Genomic DNA, 18623 nt, shown 5'->3' with positions numbered 1-18623 from the left:
AGGTTGTGTAATGATTACCACTTATTATGTTGAATATGTTGTGGAGTTATTAACCTGGTTATTAGTATCTAGATGCTACATTTTGAATATTGTGATCATTTGGTTTAAGTGAACTATAGCATTAAAATTGTAAGTTGAGTTTAAATTGTTAGGAAGCTTAACTAAGTCTTGTTCAGGATTTGGTAGGTTCACTCGCAAGTCTCGAATGCTGGTAACAATCAAGGGAAGAGGTTGTTACAATATGAACGGACTAATGAAGTCAATACCCCACACATTAAAAATTTCTATCTTAAGGATGTTGTTGAATGGCATCTCATGTCGCCTTGAGAAATTATTAGCTCTTTTGCACCTGTCAAAATGCAAAACAAAATTGTGAGAATCTTTAAATAATATAGGCCAATACAAATCTAATTGGAGGACTTTAGCAGCAGTTTTCATTCTTCTAAAATGTCCTCCATAATCTGAAGAATGGCAATGGTGAAGCACACTTTGAATTTCTTCCTATAGGACATATTTTCTAAAAATCTGGTCTTTACACTACTTAAACAAGAAAAGATCATCCCAAAAATAAAATTTAACATTACGTAAAAATTTCTTTTTCTGATAGAAATTTTAATCTACAGGAATAATATTGCTTATTAGATAATTCATAAAGTCAACATACCAAAGAATCGATTTCTTACCAACTCGAAGGATTTGTTCATCAAGGAAAGCCTCCTTGATTAAGATTAAATCCCTACTTTGAGCTTTAATCTCCAATCTTATGAGGTCGTTTGCCATTTGATTTTCTATTCCTTTTCTATGACAAATCTCAAGATCAAATTCTTGTAGCAAAGAATTCACCTTATCAACTGGGCTTATCATCCTTCTTGGCGATCAAATATTTGATAGCTGAATGATTAGTATACACTGTCACCTTTTTCCTAACTAAATAAAAGCAAAACTTGTCAAAAGCGAAAACTACCGTGAAAAGCTCTTTTTCTATTAAGGTATGATTTTTCTGGGCCTGATTCAAAGCCTTGCCAGCATAATGGATGGAATGAAAGATTTTATCCTTCCTTTATCCCAAAACAGCTCCCACCACATAATCATTTGCATCACACATTAGTTCATAGGGGAGAGTCCAATTAGTGATAATTATGATAAGTGCATAAATTAATCTTTTCTTCAATTCATCAAAAGCAACAAGACAATCACTATCAAATTTAAATGGCACATCTTTTTCTAATCAATTGCAAAATGGTTTGAAAATTTTTGAAAAATCTTTGATAAATCTACAATAAAAACTAGCATGAACAAGAAAACTTCTAATACCTTTGACATTTATTGGAAGGGGTAGCTTTTCAATTGTTTCAATCTATGCTTTGTCTACATTAATGCCACTACTAGAGATCTTGTGCCTAAGAACAAAACCTTCTTGCACCATGAAGTGACATTTGTCCCAATTGAGCACCAAATTTGTTTCTTCACATCTTTTGAGTACCCTAGCAAGATTTATAAAACAATCATCAAAATTATTTTTAAAGACCTAAAAATCATCTATAAATACCTCTAAGCATTGCTCCACCATGTCTGTGAATATGGCCATCATGCATATCTAAAAGGTGGCAGGAGCATTACATAAGCCAATGGCATTCTTCAAAAAGCAAAAGTGCCATAAGGACATGTAAAGGTAGTCTTTCCTTGAGCTTTAAAGGCAATAACAATTTGGTTATAACTAGAATAACCATCTAGAAAACAATAATATTTTTTCTTGCCAGTCGATCCAACATTTGATTAATGAATGGGAGAGGAAAGTAATATTTCCCTGTGGCTTTGTTGAGCTTGCAGTAATCCATGCAAACTCTCCATCCAGTCACAGTTCTTGTTGGAATGAACTCATTATTGTCATGGGCGACCATAGTCGTCCCCTCTTTCTTAAGAACACATTGGACTAGACTTACCCATGAGCTATTAGAAATAAGATAAATTATTCTGGCATCTAACCACTTGATGATTTCTTTCTTGACCATTGCTTTCATGATGGGATTCAATCTTTTTTGCTATTCAATTATGGTTTTGTGATTTTTCTCAGGGAGAGTTTTATGCATGCATATAAAAGGGCTAATGCCCTTAATATCAGCTATGGTCCACCCTATTACTTTCTTGAATTCTCTAAGTGTCCTCAATAACTTGTCCTTTTGCATGTTAGTAAGAGAAGTAGAAATAATAATTGAAAAAGTAAAGGATTTTCCAAGAAAAGATACCTCAATATGTCGGCAAAGGTTTGAGTTCCAAGGTAGGTGGTTTTTTGATAAAGGGTTTTGAAGCAAGCATCAAAGAAGTTGAAACATCAAAAAACTCAAATTGATGATTAGTTCTAAGTCTAGAGTGAGCATTTTACAAATTTGAATATTCAATAAATCCATCCTCATCCCTATCAAAATTAGCAACTAAACATTCTTTAAGAGGATCATTAGGATATTCTTCTAAAAAAATATCTTTTGTAAAACTACTTAGCACACTCACAGAAAAACAATCTTTAGATGTCATAAGCAATTTTAAAGATTTGAAAATATTAAATGTCACTTGTTGGTCTTGAACTCCCAAAGTGAGCTCACCTTTTTTGGCATCAATCAAAGATCTAATGGTTTCCAAGAATGGCCTTTTAAGGATAATTGAAATTTTCTTATCTTTTTTCATGTCAAGAATTATAAAATTAACTGGAAAAATAAATTTATCTACCTTAGCAAAAACATCTTTAATAATTCCCCTTGGGTGGACATTAGAGCGATCAGCCAGTTACAAAGTAACAGAAATGGGTTTGCATTCCCACAAACCAAGTTTCTCAAAAATTGGCAAAGGCGTTAAATTTATATTTGTACCTAAACATTGAAAGCTTTTGTAGAAAATAAATTGTCAATAGTGCAAGGGATTGTGAAACTACCTAGATCTTTGAGTTTTAGTGGCAGTTTATTTTGGAGAATTGCGCTACATTCCTCTATAAAGGAAACAATTTCAAACTCACCAAGTTTTCTCATTTTGGAAAGGATGCCCTTAAAGAACATGACATAGCTTGGCATTTATTCAAAAGCTTCAACAAAAGGAATATTTATTTGTAATTTCTTGAAGACATTGATGAACTTCTGAAATTGCTTTTCAAGCTTTTGCTTTAGGTGCCTTTAGGGAAAAGGCAGGGGAGGATGGATGATTAAAAAAGTCCTTGGATTTTCAACTTTTTCATCCTTTTTCTATTCAACTTCAATTGCTTTTTCACATATTCCTTCCTCCTCATCAACATGTTCTTTCACAGATTAAATTGCTTTTTCATTCACCCCAGCAATATCTTTTCCACTCCTTACAGTGCTTGCTTTGCATTATTCCTTACCTTTGGGATTTATTTATGTGTCACTTGGTAAAGCACCTTGGGGTCTATTATTGAGATCTCGATATCCACAGCCCCATGCCATTGTCCAAGCTGCACATCAATCCCCTTGGCAATGCCTTTCATACGCACTCTCTTGGAGTTCACAGTTTTTATCCAGCCACCTGCACTTTCGGCCCTAATGCCCAGATTAGCAGTGCACTGCTCCGACACGAAGAGATCGGAAGTACCGGTGTCCACCAAAGCTTCCACCGACTGTCTTGTAATAATCACGCCTGCTTACATGAGCCCCTTGGCTCAACTACCCGCCTTGCTCACTGCTCCCAACAACACTGAGGCTAATGGTGTTGCCTCATCTGATTGTGGCTCCTCCTTCAAGGCAATTGCCACCAGCTTTGAGTTTCGGGAAATCTTGAACCTAATGCGGTCCGTCACACAAGAAGCAACTCTTAGATTTGTCATCCTTGTTTCTGAAAGGTTTCCCCTTCGATGCCGATTTACCTTTCCACTTCATTGTGGCTTGCCATCGCCACTGTCCTTGGACTGCTTGCCCTTGTCTGCCCAACCCTTGCCTTTATTCTTCAACTTGGGTGGTGCGGCTTTATCCTTATCTGCCCGTGAGTAATCGACCAAGCTTTCCGCCACTGCCATGGCCCGAGTGAGGTCTTGCACGCCTCGCCTCTGCAACTCTTGTTAGCCTATGATTTCAAGCCATCCATGAAGGTGAAGAGAGCTCTCCTCTCACCTAATCACCCACTTGCAAGGCCAATTCAATGAACTCCTTCACATACTCCTGGATTTCCCCACGTTGAACCAGCCGTCGCAGCTTGCCCCTCGCCTCATCATAGCGTATTCCGGGTAAAACTGCTTTCATAACTCACTTTGAAAATTGGCCCATGTGAGTACCGGTACTCCACCGAGCCTATCATCGCACCGTAGCCTCCACCAAAGTAGTGCCGTATCTCCAAAATACATGGATGTCGTGGTTACCGGCGGTCATCCGTCACAATCCAGTGGCTTTTAAGTACTACTCTAGCCCCCAGAGAAAGTTGTCAATTTCCTTGGCATCCCTCCAGCCCGGAATTCTCTTGGCTTAGGCACGTCTAGCCTGACGTTCGGATGCTGCGACTGCCTCTTGGCCGCCATCGGCTCTTGCTGTATCCACTTCTGCTCTCAATTCTCCAACTCACGCCTCAAGGCTTCCAACGTGCTCTCAAGTTGAGCGTTTCATTCAGTCACCGTCTCAAAAGTTTCCCTCATCATTTCCTGGACCTCCCCTTTGAGCTCCTCATCCCGAGCATGGAGCTCTTCCATGTGCTCATCATGCACATCGAGGCGGTCACGCATCTCGCCCATTGTCACTTCCACTCTCGACAGCCTAGGTCTAACTAAGGATTAAGTCTCTGAGCAGACTTCCCCCTTCATCGACACGCTTTCCCTTACCTCGATAGTGTCTTCGACATACTTGACCCACTAGTAGCCTTATCTCTCTTCTGAACACTCCTATATGTTTGGAAACTATGGCGGCACCCGGATCCAAACGACTCTGGGTAGCTATGGGGATCAATTCCTGGACAGGATTCAAGCCGTTATCATGCCGCACAATGACTGCATTTGTATCTTGGATCAAAAGGGGCAGTGCGTAGTGCCGGTTAGACGGGGCGCGCTTGGCCAACAAAAGCATTGTCTTCATGCAGTTGGCCAAGGGCGTACGCAAGGGTGAGCAGACGTTTGCTGCCATACTGAGCCTAAAGGATAGCCTTGATAACGTGATTAAGGCACTGGCAGAAGTGCTTGAGGTGCTGGAGGAGTCTCGGGATGTAATGCCTCCAAAGCTGCCGAGCCACTTGCCTTCCGTACGAGAAGTGGACCATCACATTGAGCTGGTGCCAGGGGCACAGCCACCCGCCAGGGTACCGTATCGGATGGCGCCTCCCGAGTTGGCAGAATTGAGGAAACAACTTGGGGAGCTTATTGACGCCGGGTTCATTAGCCATCCAAATCTCATTTTGGTGCTCTGATTTTGTTTCAGAAGAAACACGATAATTCGTTGAGGTTATGCATCAACTACCAGGTTTTGAACAAGCTGACGGTCAAGAATAAATACCCAATCCCACTCATAGCCGACTTGTTCGATCAGCTAGGTAGTGCGCATTGATTTTTAAAGCTGGATTTATAGTTCGGGTACTACCAAGTGAGGATAGCTACAGGGGACATATCCAAGACTGCATGTGTGACTAGATATGGGGCGTATGAGTTTTTAGTTATGCCGTTCGGATTGACAAATGCGCCAGCAACATTTGCACTTTAATGAACAATGTACTACAACCGTTTCTCGACAAATTTGTAGTTGTTTACCTTAATGATATTGTTGTCTATAGCCATTCGTTGCATGATCATGTTGAGCATTTACGGCTGGTTTTTGAGGCACTTAGACAGCATGAACTATATGTGAAAAAAGAGAAATGTTGTTTCGGTTTGCATGAGTGCCGTTCCTAGGGCACATTGTGGGAGATGGTAAAATCTGATGGACCCGTCTAAGGTGAATGCTATCCAAGAATGGGAACCGCCCGCTAAGGTAAAAGAGCTGAGATCTTTCTCGGGTTGGTTAACTACTATTGTCGGTTCATTGAGGGGTATTCAGGCATTGCCGCACCACTCACCAACATGTTGAAGAAAGGTCGAGCGTGGCAAAGGAATGCAGTGAGCCCGCACGCCTTTGGTCGGCTGAAACATGCAGTATGCGAGCAACCGGTGTTGGGACTGCTAGACCATACACTGTCGTATGAGGTGTACACAGACGCAAGCGACTTTGCCATCGACGGTGTACTGATGCAAGTCGGGCATCCGATTGCACATGAGAGCCTAAAGCTGAACGATACTGAACGGAGGTATACGGTTCAAGAGAAAGAGATGTCGGCAGTGGTGCATTGCTTACGGACATGGTGGCATTACTTATTCGGGCCAAATTTGTGGTACGAACAGATAATGTGGACACATCCTACTTCCAAAGCCAGAAAAAGCTAAGCCCAAAGCAGGCTAGGTGGCAGGATTTCTTGGCGAAATTTGATTATGAGCTAGAATATAAGCCGGGCAGGTTAATTTAGTGGCCGATGCATTGAGCAGGAAGGCTACACTACCCGCCATTAGTGAGGTGGCACAGAGCTGTTGCCGAGCATCCGGACGGCATGTTACACGACCCAACCACACAATCCATACTTGAGCACGCCACTATAGGCAAAACCAAGCGGTTTTGGGTGAGCGGGGGGCTAATGTATGCCAAGGGCAACAAGCTCTATGTACCGCAGCACGAGGGCTTGCGAAAGTTACTGTTAAAGGAGTGCCATGACAGCCGTTGGGCGGGGCATTCGGGGATGCACCGAACGCTAGCATTATTGAACGTTGACTACTACTGGCCTAGGATGGAGGATGATGTTAAGGGCTACGTTCGAACTTGCTTTAGTGTGCCAACAGGACAAAGTTGAGTAACAAAGACCGAGGGGACTGCTCAACCCGCTGCCGGTGTCGGACAAACCTTGGGATAGCGTGAGTATGGACTTCATCATGGGGCTGCCCAAGGGGATGGGTTCGACAGTATCATGGTAGTGGTGGACAGATTTTTGAAATACGCTATTTTCATACAGGCAATAAAGGAATGTCCTACGAAAAAAGCAGCCAAGCTATTTTTGAAGCACACTGTCAAACATTGGGGTGTTTCGCACACCATCATTAGTGATCGGATACCGATTCACTGAAAAATTCTGGACCGAATTGTTTAGGCTGCTGGGGTCTGCAATGTGCTTTTCGACCAGCAACCACCCGCAGATGAATAGGCAGACTGAGCGACTGAACGCACTACTAAAACTCTACTTGCGGCACTTCGTGCGGGTACACAGTCAACTGGCCAAGGTGGCTTGACATAGCACAGTTTTCGCAACAACCTGCACGTAGTGAGTCCACCGACCAAAGCCCATATGAGATTGTGATTGGGCAACAGCCGCACACGCCCAGTGCCATTATTGTGGGCTATACTGGTTCCGCACCAGCTGCGTACAAGACTGCCAAGAACTGGGAAGAGCAACGGGACTTAACCTGAGCGTGTCTCTATAAGGCTGTCAAGAGGGCAAAGAAGTGGGCAGATCAAACCCGACGAGAAGCTCATTTCAGTGAAGGGGACATGGTGATAGTAAAGCTACATCTGGTTTTAAAGAACAAAAACTTGCACAAGGGCCTTGTTCGAAGGTACGAGGGGCCATATCGGGTGGTCAAGAGAATCGGCAAGGTGGCGTACAAATTGGACTTGTCGCTCAGCGCGAAAGTGCATCCAGTATTCCACGTAGTATGTTGAAGCCCTACCATGGAATAGAGGGGACCTTAGCGAGGGGTAAGCAGCAGGGCTCTAGTGGCATTCGAGCAGCATACGACAAAGAACTAGAAGAAGTGTGGCCGATAGAGTACCTCCATTGAAAGCACCACATGCCCAAACATCAGTACCTAGTGAAGTGAGGGGACTACCTGAGAGTGAAGCTAGTTGGGAGTCTGCGGAAGACTTGTGGTAGTTCCAAGATTGGATCGACGCCTTCCACATGGCAACGAGGACTTGCTAGCTTAGGTGGGGGAGGGTGTCACGGACCGCAATTCAGCGCATTGGAGGTGACCCGAGGTGTTCAAAGTGCCGGTATATGAGGGAGTATTGTTGGGAGAGAACCCCCACTGGATAGCAGAAGGCAGGTGAAGGGTGCCCAGCGGGGCCGCGCAGCACAGGCCCCTGGCAAGCCAGCCCTCACAGAGCCAGGCAACTGCGCATGGGTGACCTAGGCGCTCCAACCCGCACAGCATGGGTGGCGGGTAATGCAAGCTCGGGGCTCGTCTGCTTGCATAGCAGGGGTCGCGGCACGCAGGCCAACACAGCATGGGAGCTCGACACGTAGACCCGAGGCACCCCAGCCCCGCACAGCAGAGGCTCGCGGCACGCAAGCCCACACAGAGCCCAGAAAGGCTCCCTACGCACGGCCCATGCGCACCAGCCCACCAACGCCTAGGCACGTAGCCTGTGCGCTGCTCAGACCCACCAAGAGGCCAAAAATGATACCGGCCCACCGCACCAGCCCTTTTAATGGCCTGAGCTGCTGGAATTTTAGCTTCCCTCCTAAATGTTTTGGAGGGAAATATTTTGGAGGGAACTTTTTTTAGAGGGAACTCTTTTGGAGGGAAATTGGCTATAAATAAGCCCTTGTAGATTGTGTAATTCATTCAATTCAATCTCAGCTTTTCTTTTTTCAACATTCTCTTCTCTTTTCTCTCCTTCATTTTTCTGCAAGTGTGCTTGTTGGCTTAAAGCCTACTGTGTGCGTGTGCTAGGTAACCGAAAAGCAGTGTGCTGCATGTGGGTGTGCTAAGTGCTTGCTGGGCGGGTGCTAAGCACCAAGGCTGACTTAGGTTCCCATACCAGGATAAGGGTCCAATCCAAGGTCGCACGATGGGTGGTCTGAAGAATCGCCCCGTGCTAGTCATCATTCTTTGATATATATTGCAAGAGAAGTTCTTCCACTTGGGACTTCTTTTCAAAAATTGGTGGTTTAGCTTGTTGTTGAAAACCAAGGGGCATGATGGGTTTTTGATTTGAAAACCTGGGTTGTTATTCTATGAAAAACTTGGATGGTTTCTCCAACCAGGATTATATGTATTGGAATATGGATTATTTTGTTGCTTGTTGAAGTTTCCCATAATTGGACTAATTCAAAATTGTATGAACATTGATCACTTGAATGGCCATCTCCACACATTTCATAGACTACAAATGAATTTTGAGCCACATGAACTCCCAATGTGTCAAACTTATTGGATAATGAAGTCACCTGTGTAGCTACTTGTGCAGCAAAAGTGCTAAGTGCATCAATTTCACAAGCTTTAATAGCTTTTCTTGAACTAAACCTTTCTGGAGGCCATTTCTTCCAAGTAGATTATAAGCATTTTCAACATTCTTACCTATTAATGCCCTACTAGCAATAGCATTAATTGTGGTTTTTATTGAACCAACTAGCCAATTGTAGAATGTCTGAACTTGTAACTAATCAAGAATCCCATGATGTGGAAATCTTCTCAGTCGTTCTTTAAATCTCTCCCAAGCTTCATACAAGGATTCACTTTCAAATTGTGTGAATAAGGTTATATCGTTTATCATCTTTGCAATCTTGGCAGGTGGAAGTAATTTTGCTAAAACCTTTTGAGCCAAGTTCTCCCATGTAGTAATAGACCCATTAGGCAATGAATTGAGCCAGCTTTTTGTTTTGTCCCAAAAACAAAAAAACAAAAGCAGTCTCAATCTAATAGCATCATCAGTTACTCCATTATATTTGAAAGTATAGCAAATTTCTAGGAAATTCACTAAATGAGAATTGAGATCATCACTAGGTAACCCACTAAACTAGGCTGAAGATTGAGTCATCTAAATGTAAATTCGCTTAATTTTGAAATTATTTGCATTGATGGAAGGTTTTCTAATGCTTTGATGTAAACCTTGCAAAAGAAGAACAACATAATCCCGCAATGTTCTATTTTCTTCAGGAACTATATTAATGGCATTGTTGCCATTATTGTTGTTATCCTCAGCCATTGTTTAATTTAAAGTTGTAACTTGCAAATTCTCGTTTTGACATCTTTTTAAAATTCTTTATATCTTAAGATCAAAAAGAACAAGATTCAAGTTGCTTCTTCTTTGCATACAATGACCACAGATATCTACAAGCAAACCAAAACTAATATTAAAACAATAAAAATAAAATTTGAAGACTAAATTGCTTGGTATTAATATTAGTAAAAATTTTAAAAACAATTGCTTGACAACGGTGCCAAAAACTTGTTAGTTAAATTTTTATCTATGCAAATATACGTATTAGAAAGATAGTATAACATACGCAGAGTATTGATCCCATAGAGAATTAATTTAAAATTTTACTAAGTACTAAAATTAAAACAATTTAATCTTATCCAAACAATCAAAATTAATTAATCAACTGAAGCTAAGTAACCAAAATTTAAAATAAAAAAAATCAAAGTAATACTAACTTAGGTTAAAATCAAATCATATAAACCTAGGATTACAATATCCCTCACACTTTATTTAAATCTTACCTCTCTTCCTTAACTTATTTTAAATGGGTTATATTGCTTACATAGAGTCCTCAATTATTTATAAAGGTTTCTCGACTCGTTTTATAAAAATATCTACTTTAATCAAAATACTATATCCTTATGTGAATTGAAATTAAAATAGACTCATTAAGTTCAGGCTCTAATCTAGCTACATATGGCTTGTCGGTATATCCTTATTCTATACGCAAATCAATTAATATGATCATACGTTATCCCAATTTTAATCTACACTAAAGTCTTTTTCCTAAGTTTGTGTAGGTTCGTAAATCAATTTAATTAGTAATCAGGCAATTAAAAGTAATAAGAACGAATTGGAATAAATAATTCAAATCTCATTAAAGATAAATAAGAAAGAAATTAAAAATTTAGATTACATGTGAGTTCCATAACAATCTTGGAAAAAGAAAATTACCTACGCATAATTGTAAAGATAAATAACATTATATAAATTTCAACCATTGAGAGTAACAAGAAATATAAAAGCTAAAGAAGAAAACAAAATGATTAATTATAGCCTTATTTTACGAGTTTTTGCCTCAACTTTCAACTTCTTGAATTTTCAAAAATTGTCTAACCTAATGTCTCTTAAATATCCTATTTATACTAATAATCTTAACCTAAAATCCCCTAAGTTAACCTACTGATTCTAATTAGGCTTAAAAATGTAATGAGGTCCAAATATCAAATATCATCTTTCAAAATTTTCATTCCCGTAGCATTACACCTCATCATTGTCTGACATGATTTTCTCTATTTTCAATACAGAACTGAGGAAAGTAATCTCCATGAAATTGTAGCTCTAAATCTTAGCTTTCCAATGGCATAAGAATTGCATCATTTGGAGTTCTATAGTGAGAGTTACGGGCAAAATACCAAGGCATATGCAAGTAGAATTATGAGTCCTTCAAATACATTACGTTTCAAAATTAAGCCAAATTTCCTTAAATCCTAAAAAAAATATAAAAGCTAATAAATAATGACCAATTTAAAATAAATAAATATAAAATTAAAATAACTCAATTAAATTAAACTAATTATAAAAATAATTAAAAATAACCAAGTTATAATTTAAAATTAAAGTCTTAGCTAATATTTAATAACAAAATTGAGCTAAAATAATTTTATAAGATAGAATTATCAACATGATTCATCCACAACAACTCATAGAACGAATTTTAGGACAACGAGAGCTTCCATTTCTTCAATATCATTCACCATTAGGACAAATTTACAAGGAAAAGATAATTCCTCAAATATACCCTAACCAATATACAATAGGTAAAAACCCACTCCAACCAACTCACCTACCATGTTTTCAACATTTCGTCAATGACAAATAATCCAAACATAACCACAGTTGGTGAAGAAAACTCTGAAATTTTTGTACTAGAAAAAGAATTTAAATTCAATAAAGAATGGTGTAGAAAGCATTTTTACTCTAAGAAAAATAAACAAAAAAGAAAAATTATTTAGAAACCTATAAAAATGAAAAGGATCAAATCCTACAAGAATATTATAATTTTATGGAAAAACATAAGATTCTAATAAACTTCTTTACAATGTTTGAAGAATATTACTTAGGATCAATAAACACTACAAAAAACATAGTTAAATGGCAAAAAAATAAAGGAGAAATTGAATCTCAACATCCTCCTTTGACAAAAGTCCAATATTCTCACAAAAATATAAGAATAAGAGCAATTCCTTTAAGGATGAGGTCGTCAAACTTACAAGAACAAGTTTCCTCAAAAGACATAAAAATGATAGTTGAACAAAATAACAATACAAATCTAAATCTCCACATAATTACAAAACAACTAGAAAATATAGAAACGCTAATTGAAAACCAACCAAAATTTGCTCAAACACAGTTAATAAACATAGAAGTTGTTAAAGATAAAGAACCAATTTTCAAACCTTTTGAAATACCAAAAAGATTCCATCAATTGCACCAAAATCAATTTTCGAAGGAAATCCAAAATAGAAATGATGCCTTAGAAAGCCAAACCTTAGGAATGATAGCCCCTAATACCCCTTTACAACAAAGCCATTCAGTAAACATGATAAAACAACAGACAAATTCAAAAGATATTGATGATAAACAAATTAACAAAATGGTTTGTAGGGAACCAAAAAAGCTTTATTATCCAAAAGTCACATCACCTGATTTGAACATAGAAGAAAAACCCATATTCCAAAATAAGTATAAGACCAACACAATTTATAAATGAAATATTGATGGAATATCCAAATATAACATCTTCAGTACTCTTCATCAAATGTTAATGGTACCAAACATTTACAAAACCAAAAATCAAATGAGCCAAATTATAGATTATTCAATAGCAAACCTTTTAGTTGCCGGTTTCACTAGACAATTTAAATGATGGTGGGATAATTATCTTACAGCAAATCAAAAACAAGAAATATTAAAAGCTAAAAAAAACGACGATGAAGGAAACAACATCCTAGATAAACAAGGAAAAGAAATCCAACAAAATGCTATCGCAACTCTCATCTTCTCAATCTCAAAACACTTCCTAAGTGACCCTTCGCACCTTAAAGATAGAAACTCGAAATTATTGTCAAATTTAAAATGCAAGAAATTAATAGATTTTAAATGGGACAAAGATATATTTATGACAAGAGTAATGCAAATATTTGATAACCAACAACCTTTCTAGAAAGAAAATTTTCTAGCAGGACTTCCTACATTATTAGGAAAAAAAGTTAGAAACCAAATAAGGGAAACTTATAAAGGAATAATTCCTTATGAAAATTTGACATATGGTGAACTTATAAACTTAACCCAAATGGAAGGATTAAGAATTTTCCAAGATTTAAAACTTCAAAAATAATTGACAAAGGAGAAATACCTCTATAGAAAAGAATTAAGATCAATTTGTCAACAATTTGACATCAAACATGAACTTTCTTCTTCAAAAACCTATTGCTTTGCAAAACCAAAACAAAAAAAGACATAAAAAAAATTACCCCAGACTATTACAAGAAACCAAAATACAGAAGATATAGAAAAGAAAAACAAAAGTGAAAAGAAGAAAATAAACTAGACAAAACAATAAAATGTTACGGTTGAGGAAAATTTGGTCACATTTCAAAATTTTGCAAATTAAAAGAAAATTAGTGAGCTTCACATAGATGAAGAAATTGAACAAAAAAATAATGAAATTTTACTAGAACGACAACATCGAATTATGAGACATCTGGAAACAAAGAATCTTCGGGTGAGTTCCAAATAGATGAAATAAAAACTACATCTTAATCTTCAATAGATAATGAAAAACAAATTAATGTCTTAACCAAAGACCAAGAACTCATTGAAATTATTGATAAAATTCAAGACTCAACACTAAAAAAGAATATTTTGAGAAATTAAGAACACATATTTAATATAAAGGATATTATATTTGATAGATATGAATCTTCTAAACCAAGACAGATAACAAATGCAGAATTACAATAAAAAATTAAGGAAAGAAAAGTGAAAATTTCCAAACTCAAAAGCAAGCAAAGAGAAATTAAAAACCAAATAAAATTCTTACAAAATCCAAAAATTTCAAAAAAAAATTCTTCTTTCAATAGAAAAAACCAAAAGAATCATAAGAATATATGATGGTTCTTACAGAAGTGTCAATACAAAGATAATTAAAATACACCTTTTAATTAACAAAGAATTTTGACTGAAAACAACAGCACTTTTTGATTTTGGTGCAGACCAAAATTGTATCAAAGAATGGATGATCCCAACAAGATATTATAACAAAATATCAAAAGGTCTTAAAGCTACTAATGGTGGTAAGCTCAAAATTACATATGAAATTCCTAATGCAGAAATTTACAATAATGGAATCAAATTCAAAACTCCTTTTTAATGGTAAAAAATATAACACAAGATGTCATACTAAGTATATTATTCATATCCTTACTTAAAGCATATAAAGTTACAAACCAAGCAATTGCTACTAAAATATTAAAAACCAAAATAATTTTTCCTTTCATAGAAAAACCAAAAATAAAAAACCTTAACTTACTAAAATCTTTATCTATACATATGAGTCAAATCAATACTCTAATATATCACAATCAGAAACAAATTACTTAAGGGTGAGCAAAAACAAGCCAAACCAATTACCCACCCAAACCAAATGCAATTTGGATAAAACAGTTCAGTCTAATTAGTCCATTGGATCAATTAATCCAAAATGTTTGGCCCATTGGTTTTTTGGTCCGTTTTTTATTTTAAAATTTTTAGACTAATCCACCCAAATAACCGAACTAATTTTATATATATATAATTATATATAATATTTTTTATATATATTAAGAAGAATTAATAGTAAGCTTAATTAATAGTATACTTAAAATATATTAGTTTATTATATGTATGTATACAAATGATAATCATAGCAATTTAATTTTAGTTATATATATATATTTATTTATAAATTTGTGTTAATATGAAATTACAAGTTATGTATTTTAAATGATATAACTTATATGTTAATTTTATAATATATGATAGTATGTATCCTACATACTAATATGTTATAAATATTGCACCTTAATAATATTTTGTAATATAAAATGTTATGAATATATATATAATTGTGTAAATATTATATATATATATTTAATTATACATAAGCATTACCATAACTTATGATAAATTTTATTTATATGATTATACTCAATAAACTTATTAGTTATCACCTTAGTTTTTATAACATATTATTTATAATTAGTTATTATTTATACAAAATTTAATATAAAACATTATAACATATAAACTATGTCATTAATTTTATATATACATAATAAAGTTATATGTTATACATATACGTATATTTAATTTATACATAAGCATTACTGTAACTTATAATAGGCTTTATTTATATGATTACGCTTAATAATTTTTTAGTTATGGTCTTAATTTTTATAACATATTATTTATAATTAGTTATTATTTATAAAAAAATTGGATAAAAAAATTAAAATATTATAACATATGAGTTATATCATGAATTTCATATATATAATAAAGTAATATTATATATATACATATATTTAATTTATACATAATTTATATATTTTATAATTATAAATGAAGTTTATAAGTTTTAATATTATAATTTTTAAAAAAGTGATAAAATTTTGATCCATTGTTTCCAAAATCAAACTAACCAAACCGATTCTATGTTTGGTCGATTTTGTCTTTCTTTGTGTTTGGTCGATTTTGGTTGATTTTCTCAAACCACCTAATTCACCCATTTACTCACCCTTAAAATTACTTATTTAAAAGAAGAAGTATCTTTTAAAAGGACAAATGAACAATTCGGTGATAAATTTGTTCAACAAAAAATCAAACAAACCAAAAGGGAAATTTGCAAAATGTTATTCTAATATTTCGAATGCTTTTTGGGTTAGAAAAAAAACATGAAATAGACAGCTACAGCTTTCATTTCTTCAATACCATCCATTATTAGGACAAGTTTACAAGAAATAGATAATTACTCAAATATACCCCAACCAATATACAATAAGCAAAAACCTAGTCCAACCAACTCACCTAACATGTCTCCAACATATTCATCAATGACCAATAATCCAAACATAACCACAGCTAGTGAAGGAAATTCTGAAGAAGAAATCTCTTTTAAAAGGATAAATGAACAATTAGGGGATAAATTTGTTCAACAAAAATTCGAACAAATCAAAAAGGAAATTGAAAAACCAATTTGTTCTAATATTCCTAATGGTTTGTGGGATAGGAAAAACAAGAAGTAGACTTACCTTATGAAAAGGAAGTTGTAGCTATCCTAAAGTCCATTTTATAGGTTGTCTTGGATGTATCATCTCCCAAAATATTTAAACTTCTAATGGAAATGATAGCTTATCCTAAATCAAAAGATTGTCTTCGAGGCATTCTTGGTGGTCAATTACACACTAATGCTATATACCCATCTCTCTATTGAGCTATATGGTTTATTTTTTCATTTTGGATGGGAATCAGAATTGTAACTCTTTCAAGTCTCCATCTGTTTGGGAGTTGGACTTCATGCTAGTCTTTGGTACAGTAGTATGAGACATGGACATGTTTGTTTGAATTAAGAGAGTTTCTCTTCTTGGGCTGTGGTTAAAGCCTTGGTATTGATTATAGAGTACATGGCTTTATAATATATTCTAAAAACTAGGATCAATGGTTTAGACCATGGCATCATTTTGTAATTGTGCATTTGGATTTGGAGTGTCAAGGAGTTTAAGATATTCCTATCTTTTAAGGATATCATAAAACTGGGAAAACAGTTGAAATATATTAGTCCTCTCCATAAGCTTGTTTCTACTATTCTTAATAAAGAGTCATTGAAATGGAGATGTCTTTTATCTCTGATGGCTATAAGAATGGAAGTATCCAATCTTTCTTTTATGAGTGGTTTACCTCCTACTTATATTAATCCAAAATGAATATAATTATATTTTTAGTATTTGAGTTTTTATATTGTCTCTTGATCGAAGAGTTGGATATTTTCATATTGATTTTAGATAGGTATTCCCTTTTCTTAGGTTTTGATCAAATATTCATAAAAGGAATGTAGATGTAAATTATGGAATGTTGATGACTTATAAATTTTATTTTGGGGAACTCTTGAAATTTTTTAATTATTTATTTCTTGAATAATATTTTCATTTTAAACGTTTTCCTTATTGACCAACTGGGTTTGGTATGATATTGTGTTCGAAAAAAAGGTGCTCCTTAGAAAGGGAAGCATCTTATTGTTATAAATTTAATTTTCCTATAGAAGTGGTTTCTATTGGATTACGAAACAATGTCTTTTGTACTTACAAAGAGGAAAATTGTCTTATCATGCTTAACCTATGGCTTACTAGACTATCATCCTTAAAACTTAATAGAAAAAGAAAAAAATATTAATAATGCAATTAAAACCAAAACTCAGAAAACAATACACACACACACACACAAAAAAACCAAATACTCAATATCATATTGAAGTTTAATTTTAAGTTAACCTTCTCATTAATTTCAAATTTTATTGGTATTTCATCAGTTAAAAGATTTTTTTTATATTTGAAGTTAGAGTCTAAATAAAAAAATTTGAAGAATTTTGGATTTTGAATTTCTCAATGTAATAAAAATTTATTTAAAAATAAAAAACTAAGACATCATACTATTGAGAAAATGTAAATATATCGTTTTATAATAAAATTGGTAGAATTTAAATTCATCAAAAAAAAGTTTGTATCTATTACATGTTTAGAACTTGAATTATAGTGAAATTTTCAATTTTGTATTTGAAGAAAAAAAAAACATTACTACATACTCCAACTTTCATTTGGTTAAGTAGATTACAGGTCTCGCCACCTCCGTTATCATATGGTGATGTTTCCAAACGCATCCAATCATAATGTATTATATGTTTAAAAATTTGGCATAATGTTCACATTAGTCCCGAAGCTACTAAAAAAATTCAAATAAGTCTTTAATCTTTTATTGTATTCAATTAAGTCCCTATACTTTTATTTTAGATCAAATAAATCCTTGTAACTAATTATTAACTAATTGTCATTTGTCAAAACGCTACTTATCATTTTATATCTGCATGGTACTAACATGTTTTTTATATAGAGGATAAAAAATGTCACATAACCATATGCTATCATGCCAAATTAGCATATTAGGTCATCGCCAATTGTGATATATTATCAATTATGATATATCAACATTTTACATCATCATCAATTATAATACATCTGCGCCATGTGATACAAAATGACAAATAACATTTTAATTAAGTCAATCATTACTCATAAAGACTTATTTAACTCCAAATAAAAGTTTAAAGGCTTATTTGGCTTAAAATAAAAGTATAAAGACTTATTTGGCTTAGAATAAAAGTGTAAAGGCTTGATTGAATACAATAAAGTATAAAAGCTTATTTGAATTTTCCTGAATAGTTTAAGGATTTTTTGGATAGTATGCCTAAAAATTTGATACTATTTTTTATTTTTTTATATTTTAAAGTTTTCTATTTTTTAATTATGAATTAAAAAATTCCAAAAAAAAGTA

General features: G+C 34.8%; 1 non-coding gene across 1 annotated transcript; it reads left to right on the top strand.

The window, feature by feature from the left end:
- The first annotated feature begins 9444 nt into the window (after positions 1-9444).
- On the top strand, positions 9445-9551 carry LOC149526309 (small nucleolar RNA R71). Its single transcript, XR_016352145.1, has one exon. It is a non-coding gene; the product is annotated as a small nucleolar RNA R71 (small nucleolar RNA).
- The last annotated feature ends 9072 nt before the right edge of the window (positions 9552-18623 follow it).

The sequence above is a fragment of the Theobroma umbraticum genome, unplaced genomic scaffold (assembly GCF_002168275.2).
Source record: "Theobroma umbraticum cultivar Fairchild unplaced genomic scaffold, ASM216827v3 scaffold_77.0, whole genome shotgun sequence".
Taxonomy (NCBI): domain Eukaryota; kingdom Viridiplantae; phylum Streptophyta; class Magnoliopsida; order Malvales; family Malvaceae; genus Theobroma; species Theobroma umbraticum.
Note: the sequence above shows the minus strand (reverse complement) of the source record. Positions and strands in the feature narration are given on the sequence as shown.